This window comes from Mus caroli, unplaced genomic scaffold (genome assembly GCF_978045245.1).
Source record: "Mus caroli unplaced genomic scaffold, Mus_caroli_1 scaffold_13, whole genome shotgun sequence".
Classification (NCBI taxonomy): Eukaryota; Metazoa; Chordata; class Mammalia; order Rodentia; family Muridae; genus Mus; species Mus caroli.
Window position 1 is genome coordinate 106226215 of NW_028227268.1, and position 9591 is coordinate 106235805.

General features: G+C 40.5%; 1 pseudogene; it reads left to right on the forward strand.

Moving 5' to 3' along the window:
• The first annotated feature begins 1583 nt into the window (after positions 1-1583).
• On the forward strand, positions 1584-2674 carry LOC110306350 (aldo-keto reductase family 1 member B1 pseudogene; annotated as a pseudogene).
• Positions 2675-9591: the final 6917 nt, after the last annotated feature.

Genomic DNA, 9591 nt, shown 5'->3' on the forward strand with positions numbered 1-9591 from the left:
GTATTAATAAGGTCTTATCATCAGTTATGATGGGCAACCAAGAGTAACAGCAGTAGCCTGTATTGTTTTGTGTCCTCTGGGACCACATTGAGCAATAATGTAGAAGAGGCAACTCATGGCTGATACTCAGATTTTTGTTTGATAACTCATATGTTCCAGAGCAGCACTGATATGTTCTCCCACACAGGCTATGTCTTGAGCTTGTTAATAATAAATTTAAGTCACATTTCTTTTTTCAGTAGAAGTATTTACAAATGTCAATAGACAATGGCCTGTTGTGAGGTTTCAGGTAGAATTTTCCTCCATTAGACTTGTGATAGGAATACCAAGCTTGGCCAACAGCAGAACATTATCTGCAAATACAAGGATAGGCACTTTATGAAAAGACAATGATTGTTAACTAAAAACTATGCATCCCCTACACATGAACCATTTCAGTGTGTTAAAAGTCACAAATGGTACTGTGTAATAATGTATTCGTGACTATGGATATGAGTTGAAAGAAAAATAAGATCAGAATAATCTTAATAATTAGAAACTGAAGAGATGGATGAGCCATTAAAGGTTAGGCTCACAACCAAAAACACAAGATTATTTATTAATATTGAGGTAGACAACAGAAAGCACAGGAAACTGATAAAAACAGAAGCAGAAATGTAGATATTTAAAACAAGAGGACATGCAGGAGTTTAGGATGAAGGTGAACTGAGAAGGAATAGGCAAAAATATAAAGTCAGACAGCATAGAACGGCCCCATCCCTGAGGAGGCTGATCAATGCTCACCATTAAAACAAACAAACAAGCAAACAACAGCCCAGTCTCTGTTCTTTGACAAAACAGAATCAAGAACACATCAAAAAGAGTATCCATTATAATCTACTAGGCTTCATCCAAGAGAGACAAGGATGACTTAAATGACATAAATCAATAAATGTAATTCATCACATAAATAGGGCAATGCTGGCCAGGAGAACGTAGCAACTGCTCGACACTGGTACAGCCACTGTGAAAATCAGTGTGGAGGGTCTCAAAAAACTACAAATAGAACTGCCATATAGCCCAATTATATGACTCTGGCACATACACCTATAGGACATGATATTCTACTACCCTACTACAGAGAACAGTCACATTCATTGCTGCTGCATTAATTAACAACAGCTAGAACATGAGATCAGCCTACATCTCCATCAACCCGAGTGGATAATGAAAATAGTCTATATTTACACAATGGAATTTTACTCAGCTGTAAAGAAAAGTGAAACTATGATAATTGCAAATGGATGGACAGAACCAGGAAATACACTGAGTGAGATAACCCAGGCACAGAAGAACATGCTGCACGTGTGGGTCCTAGCTTCTAGATGTGTATTTAACTAGGAGTGCCTACAGATGCTAGAAAGGAGCCTTGGTGAAGACAGTTAATAGCAGTAGAAAGCTTCAGCTAGGTATGAGACTAGGGAGTTAGAAGGGAGGATTAATAAAAAAAAAAAAAAAAAAAAAAAAAAAACAAAGGATATATACAAAAAAACAAAAAAACAGAAAGGGACTATTTTGGCACATTTACCGATCCGGGTGTGTAATGTGCAGCGATCATTGCCAGCCATCTGGAACTCAACAACGGCACCAAGATGCCCACCCTGGGCCTGGACACCTGAAAGTCCCCTCCTGGCCCACGACTGAGGCCATGAAGGTTGCTTTTGACATGGGGTACCGCCATACTGACTGCACCCAGGTGTACCAGAATGAGAAAGAGGTGGGAGTGGCCCTCCAGGAGAAGCTCACGGTGGTAAAGCGCCAGGATCTCTTCATCGTCAGCAAGCTGTGGTGCACGCTCCACGACAAGAGCATGGCGAAAGGAGCCTGCCAGAAGACAGTGAGCAACCTGCAGCTGGACTACCTGGATCTCTGCCTTATTCACTGGCCCCACGAGCTTCAAGCCTGGGCCTGACTCTTTCCCATTGGATGCATCAGGAAACGTAATTCCTAGTAACGCCGATTTTGTGGACATTGGACGGCTATGGAACAACTAGTGGATGAAGGTTTGGATAAAGCAATTGGTGTCTCCAACTTCAACCTTTTCAGATTGAGAGGATCTTGAACAAACCTGGCTTAAAATATAAGCCTGCGGTGAACCAGATCGAGTGCCACCCGTACCTAACTCAGGAGAAGCTGATTGAGTACTGCCACAGCAAAGGCATCGTGGTGACACCATACAGTCCCCTTGGTTCTCCTGATATGGCCTGGGCCAAGCCTGAAGACCTGTCTCTCCTGGAGGATCTCAGGATCAAAGCTATTGCATCCAAGTACAATAAAACTACAGCCCAGGGGCGGATCCAGTTCCCCATTCAGAGAAACTTGGTAGTGATGCCCAAGTCTGTGACACCTGCGCGCATTGCTGAGAACTTTAAGGTCTTTGACTCTGAACAGCATCGAGGACATGATCACGTTACTCAGCTACAACAGGAACTGGAGGGTGTGCGCCTTGATGAGCTGTGCCAAACACAAGGATTACGTAACCCTTCCATGCAGAAGTCTGAAGCTGCGGCGGATAGACCCCTGCTCCTCCTCAAGCAGCTTGCACCTGTTCTTTCTGCATCATTTGCCCTTGCAAGTGTCCTGTGTCCCTCTGCACTGGGTGGCACCTTGCAAACCAGATGGTGAGAGTAGTTAGTTTGATGTAGGATCTGGAGGACAGTACCAGGAGCTGAGGTGTTTCTTCCAGCCTTTCTTGGTCTTTCTTCTTACCCACTTGGAGGACTTTAACACGAGTACCCTTTCCAACCAAAGAGAAGCAAGATTTATAACCCAACTCGTGCCATTAACACTTAAATTTGAGTGCTTAGAACTGTAATCCTTTAGGTCAGACTTCTCCTTGCCTCAAATAAAAACTGCTTTTGATTAAAAAAAAAAAAAAGAAAAGAAAGGAAGGAGGGAAGGAAAGAAAGAAAGAAAGAAAGAAAGAAAGAAAGAAAGAAAGAAAGAAAGAAAGAAAGAAAGAAAGAAAGAAAGAAAGGGAAAAGAAAAAAGAAAAGAAGAGAAAAGAAAAGAAGAGAAAAGAAAAGAAAGGGACTATTCTGTACTCCAATTAAAAATATTTTTAGAAGAGAGATACCCTGCATGTGTGTATTTCACTGATCACAGTAGCCAGGGGTTATTAAACAAAAACCCTAGTTGCAGGTATGAGGTAGCACCTCTTGATTTGCTAGTGAAAAAAGCTTCCAAGGCCCCCAAAACAATACAGGCTCTTGCAATTCATCTTGGTTGTCTACCGGAATGAGATGGTAATGTCGTATGTTGTATTACTGAGGACAGCACAGAGTTTAGCTCTATAGTCCCAGGAGGTGCTATTCAGGCTACTGTCAGAGAAAAGATATCAGTAGTCTTCCTTGGCTGTGGTTGCTGAGAACTAGAGCACTGGTAGGCTAGGCAAGATGTTCCCACCTGTGCAATAGTGGCATAACTGTTACGGAGGAGGTAACTCACCTTTTGATCAGATCGAGTCATGTTCCACAAGAGGGAATTTACATCTAAAGCCCATGGATAGAGAAGTCACAGAGCCTAAGGGGAAACCTACAGTCGTTTTTCTGCTAAGTGGACATGTTGTCAACTTCTTCCTAAATATTTATGTTCATGCCCATAGATAAGTGCTGCTCTCAGCACTGGTCAGGGAAGCTTCTCTATACAGTGGGTAATTGTCAATGCACAGGCTCAACGTACTTAAAAAATAGATTTTGAGTGATCAGTCCTAATAGAACCTCTGTATTGCCCTCTCTAGTACCCAGAAAACACCATAGCAAAGGGATCAGGAAGAACATAAGAGGATGGGAGCATGGAGGTGAAAATGTAGGTAGCAGAGGCCCTGTTTCATATCCATTTGGATCTGATACCAGAGGATTTAACTTAGAATGGTTTATAAATTAGGATGTTAGTTGTTGCACCCAACAATTGAGTTACCTGTTGATTCTGAACTAAGTTTGTGTGGTGTTTTCCTTCACAGGGTGGCTCAACTGGGTTCCAGGTATGGTGGCAAAGTATGGGTTTGCAAGAAGTGCACCCCAAAAGGCCATGGGAATTTTGAAGCATGAGGCTGGTGTGGTAGTGACTGGCCAGTGGGAACTTAGAGAGTCAGGTGGCAAGATGGTCAGAGAGTTCCCCAAAGATGAGAACAAAGCCCAACGGTGCCTTGCCAGAGATAGCATTAAAATATTTTTTAATATTTCATGCTACAGATGACGTACAATGTGACAGACAAGAATCCACTATAAGTTTAAGTTTCTTAGCCTGTGAGTTAGAAATTTGGAGGTTTGGTGAGCAGAGTGGAGTCAAGTCACATGACTCAACCTCAGGGAACCTTGAAACAAAGAAAGAGAGCTCTGATGTCTCCTGCTGTGAAAAGTATCAAGAAGGCCTCCCTGAGTCAGAGAGCCAGACAATGGAAGCTGCCTACTTCTTGAGGCAGATATTGATTAAACTGTGAATTTATAAAATGGGGATTACTTCCTTTTAGGGTTTATATACAGATTTTGTCCGAATCATGTGGGGAATTCACATGTGGTACAGAACTAGGATAGGGAAAATTCGTCACTGAGTCCAGGTAGAGAACACTGACACTTGCCTACAATGAACAGGTATTGATGGAAGTCCGTGGCTCCAGGTAGAGGTAAATGGTTGTATTAGTCAAGGTTCTCTAGAGTCACAGAACTTATGGGTAGTCTCTATATAGTAAAGGAATTTATTGATGACTTACAGTCTGAAGTCCAACTCCCAACAATGGTCAGCAGCAGCTGTGAATGGAAGTCCAAGGACCTAGCAGTTGCTCAGTCCCACACGGCAAACAGGCAAAGGAGAGAGAGAGAGTCATCCTTCTTCCAATGTCCTTACGTAGGTTTCCAGCAGAAGGTGTAGCCCAGATTAAAGGTGTGTTCCACCACACCTTTAATCCTAGATGACCTTGAACTCCGAGATCTCCCTATCTTAATCTTCTGGAATTCATAGCCACTATGCCTCAAGATCTTCATGCCAAGATCCAGGTCAGAAACTTCTATCTCTCAGCCTCCAGATTACGATCACTAGTGAGCCTTCCAATTCTGGGTTGTAGTTCATTCCAGATAGAGTCAAGTTGACAACCAGGAACAGCCACTACAATGGTATATTAAAGTCTACAGGAAACTCTTATTCTTTGTTCATGGGCTCCACAGGAATTTTGGGTTAAAATTCTGATTTAACTAGCTGCCTGCTTCTTATTAACAGGTATTAATAGAAGTGTGATTAAATTGCTTTTATAGTTAGAAGGAGAGAATACAGATTGTCAAAATGAATAGTTTTTTGGTTGTTTTACTATTCCTCTGGAAGAGAGGGCAGAATACAAGCGTCCCTGGTTGCCAGCTAAAGGATGTGCTGATCTGGGAGACAGGTTTTGTCTTTGCATTTCTTAGGAAAGGTGATTAGTGTCTCTACACCTTCCAGAGTAAATGGATCAGATATGACGGAGGAAGACTATCTGAAAAGTAGATTCAGATGAATCAAACAAACAAACAAAAAAAGATTCTTTGTGCCATCCTTCACGTGACATGAATGAAGACTTATGATTGGAGCAAAACTTCATCCTAACTAGTCTGAACACCCTACACAGACTAATACAACCCATAAGGATATCTTGATCATACTAAAATTTTGTTTTGAGATTTGTATATTACAGCATATACAGTCTTGGTAAGTCTCATCGCCAGTCATGCAGAGCTGACCTGCTTGAACTCCTGCTTGATGTCTTGGATTTTCAGCTGGATCCCGTCAGGACACAGACATCAGAGACTATAACAATTGTTGGTGTGGCCTTCTTAAGGCCATCCAACTCCCCATTTTCCCTACCCTTCCTCCTCCACTTCAAAGATATCTCAACCCCCATATTCAACATGAAGAAGTTATGAAGAGTCGTCATCCTAGTTTCCTGGACTTGGGGGTCTAGAGGTGGTTATTCTAGCTGTCTCTCTGGGGAATTTTGAAATGGTCATAATTTGAACAGAGAGAAAATAGCTACAATTGATTGTGAAACCATAATCTCTTTTGGTAGAAATCTTTACAATAGTTACTAATTTGAAGTCATAATTTCTTATTCTGTTCAGAAATTATTTTGATACAGGATCTAGGATTTCATTGGTATAAATTTCTTCTACTGATACAAAAATGTAAAAATACTAGGTTTGGACCCAGTTCTTCTATAAAATGCCATTACAAACAGATCTGAGATGTTTAAGCCTGTGAGTTAAGGGCCAGATAGCGAATTCATGGCTCTGAGTTTATTGCTATGGTGTTTTCAGATATTTTAATTATAAATAGCTGTGAGTAGTTAACAGACAATAGTCCAAATTACTTTACATAGATAGTTGGTTTTCAAAAATGTCAGAAATCCACAGGATATGACATTTAATGTTATTTATTCACTTGTTGAGACAAATCTGCCCCTAAGAGCTTCCCATTCATGGATTTAAAGAAGCAGCTGAGCATCTCTACCTCCAGGTGAGGCTGTACATTGTGGGTAGGTCACCATTGGGCAGAAATTACCTTTTTCTCCTGCAGACCTGTACCATTTTTGAGAGGACACAGGTTATAGGTTAGGACATCTTAGTTCTGCCAAGACAGAATAAGCTAGTCCTTAATAATTCCTGTTTTTCAAGGTCTGTCAGAACATCCTGGGCCAGAAGGCTGAAGACTGATGCTCCAACCTCCTGTCTTGCTGGGGCTGTATAGGTAGGCAACTGTCTCTATAATTTGTCTCAGTTCTGAAAGCTGTGTTAGGCTTCATATATTTTCAAATAATGTTGGTTGTTCTCAGATTTCTGACAGGGTTGAAAGACTACTTGTAGTCTCATAGCCAACCCAGGCTATATAGCATTGAGAGAACATATTTGAGAAGATAGTTTTCAGATAGTATACAAGGACTTAAAACAAGGACTTAACAGATAAGGATTTATAAGCCTTTTGAAAGTTAGGATATATGACAGAGTGTTCTAGTTAATTGTCAAAGATGATGTTAAAGCCTTTTAACTGGACAGAAAGAGGGAAAAGTGGATTGCTATCTATATGCAGCTGAAAGCAGGTACAAGATAAGGTGAGAGCATGTGATTGGGCAGTAGAAAAGGAAGGTGGGCTGAGAATTTTAGAGATGAGAACAAAGAGTACAGAGAGGGAAAAGAAGGGAAGGAGAGGAAGAGATAAGATGGAACTTATAGGAGAGGAATATTTCCCGCTACAGAAAGCTGACAAGGAATACAGTAGGGTCCTCCATTTTGGATATGAAATGGCAGTTCACCCATGAACTCACAGCAGTGACTTCTGCACAGGGCCTGGTAAGATGACAGATTTAATGCAAGGAGGAAGAGAGGAGGGAGAAAATTAGGATAGGGATTTTGATCAAAGTGTGTTTGTGTACACACATGCACATGTGTGTGTGTGTGTGTGTGTGTGTATAAATTATATATACAAGATTAAAAAAGAATAAAATTTTAAAAGATAATGCTCACATCTCTGAACACTACATAATTCTGATTTAAAGTTGTTTTTTTTTTTTTTTTCTGAAGTCTACAGCATTCTCCTAACCAAATTTCAATGTATAGTCCTGTGATAACTTCAGCGTTTCCCATGAGTGTAGTTCACAGAGGATCTTGGGCTGCTCTGTTGCCAGATCAAGAAGGATCTTTATGAACTGGGTCTTGGATTTACTCCATTGTATACTGAGTGCTGAGAATCCAGCACCAAGGACAGAGAATGGTTTTCCTCTAGCATGCTGCCCAACTAAGGCCTTCCACAGCTCTAACCCCATGTTGGTACAGATGGTCTTCTCTCTCACTGGGAACAGGGAACTCCCAAAACTGACGCAGTCTCTAGATGGGATCTGGATTTGGTCTGGTTTGTAAAGTTCCATTTTACTTTTCTAGCTAAGGTAAAATTCGCTGTTCTAGCTAAGGTTGCTTTTCAGTTTTCCACAGAATTTCCCCCTTGAGATTCTGAAAGATCATTCCTATGTATAGCCCACAGTATCCACCCATTCACACACACACACACACACACACACACACACACACACACACACACACACACCGCTGCCACTGCTACAGCCTCTGTTTTTTTGATACTCTACTTAAGCTATGTCTCCTGGCTCAAGAACACAAGAAACAAGATATCACTGTAACAAAATAAAGCTATCATTTTGGAGCTTCTGTGGTGTCCTTTGTCCTTGCAATTGCCCCCGGAGGTCAGCCAGTGAAGTCTCAAAGACAGAGCTCTACTCAGTTAAGACTTGACTTAACCTTAGAAATGCATTTTAAGACTAGCTGGTATGAAACAGAGTTGAAATTTATTGGAAGACATTTATAAGATCGATTTTTTTTTAAAGCACAGGAGTTATTAGACAGGCAATCAGAGAAGGAACAAGGTGTTCCATGGAGCATCTCAAGGGACAGTCTCACTTCATCGTTTTTGCAATGATCATGTGAGAAGTATTTGACCCTTCAAGTGTATGTTGTGATAAGAAAACACACTTTTATTTCCATCACGTGAAGTTCATTTTATGGCCAATAGCCTTTTCTTAATGTTTTACATCTTCAAATGTTTTTCTGAGTCTTCAGTTCAACCCTTTACATGTCAGACATGACAAGTTTACTAATTATTTTATTCAAAGTTCTCACATGTTTATAATTATTTTCCTCTTTGTCTGATCAGTTACAGAGAGGCATGGGCTGAGCACCTGAGCTAAGGGTTTTGGCTAATATTTTAACTCTAGCTTTGCCTATGTTTTGCTATATTGATTTTGTTATCGAACCATACATATAAAATTAAAATCTCTCCATCTCCCTGGTGCCTCAATACTTCATTATCCTTTTCTACTTTTCTTCATCCTTTATGTTTTAGACACATGTCCCAAACAGTTTTTGCCTTTTTTTTTTTTTCTTAAAGATTGGGTCTCACTATGAGTTCTGGATGTCTTGTCACTTGCTGTAGAGAACAGGCTGTCCTCAGACTCACAGAGATCTGTCTGCCTCTCTCTCCCAAGTGATGAGATTTAAAAAAAAAAAAAGTGTCACACCATGCCTGGTTCAGCAGTAAAGGACAGCAATGTTAAAAATAATACAGTTTATGACATGTATTTGCTAATTTTACTATATGGTGAACAAAACACTTATTGTATATACTTGTCCTGGAGAATTTACATACCATCTCAGCATGTATCTTTTGTCTTTGGTCACTTTTTTGTTGTTGTTGTTGTTGTTTAAAAATACACAAGATTTTTTCAATAACTATTCTCTGTCTCTCAGAAGTCTTTTAATTTCTGCATCTTATCATCTAGAGATGGGACCCCGTGAGACTTCCTCCATCCACGTTGGCATGTGACCTGCTGTCATCATTGTTAGTTCTTGGTTAGCTAGACATATTGTTGAAACTTCAGCAGAAAAGCTTCACTGTCGTATCTAGAAGACACATTCTCACAGTGGACTGTCTTACAGTCCATCTGCAATCTCTTCCACAGTGCTCCCAGAGCCTTGGTTACAGGGGTTCTTTTGTTCAATTTATATTCCTTTTTTATGAATTTTA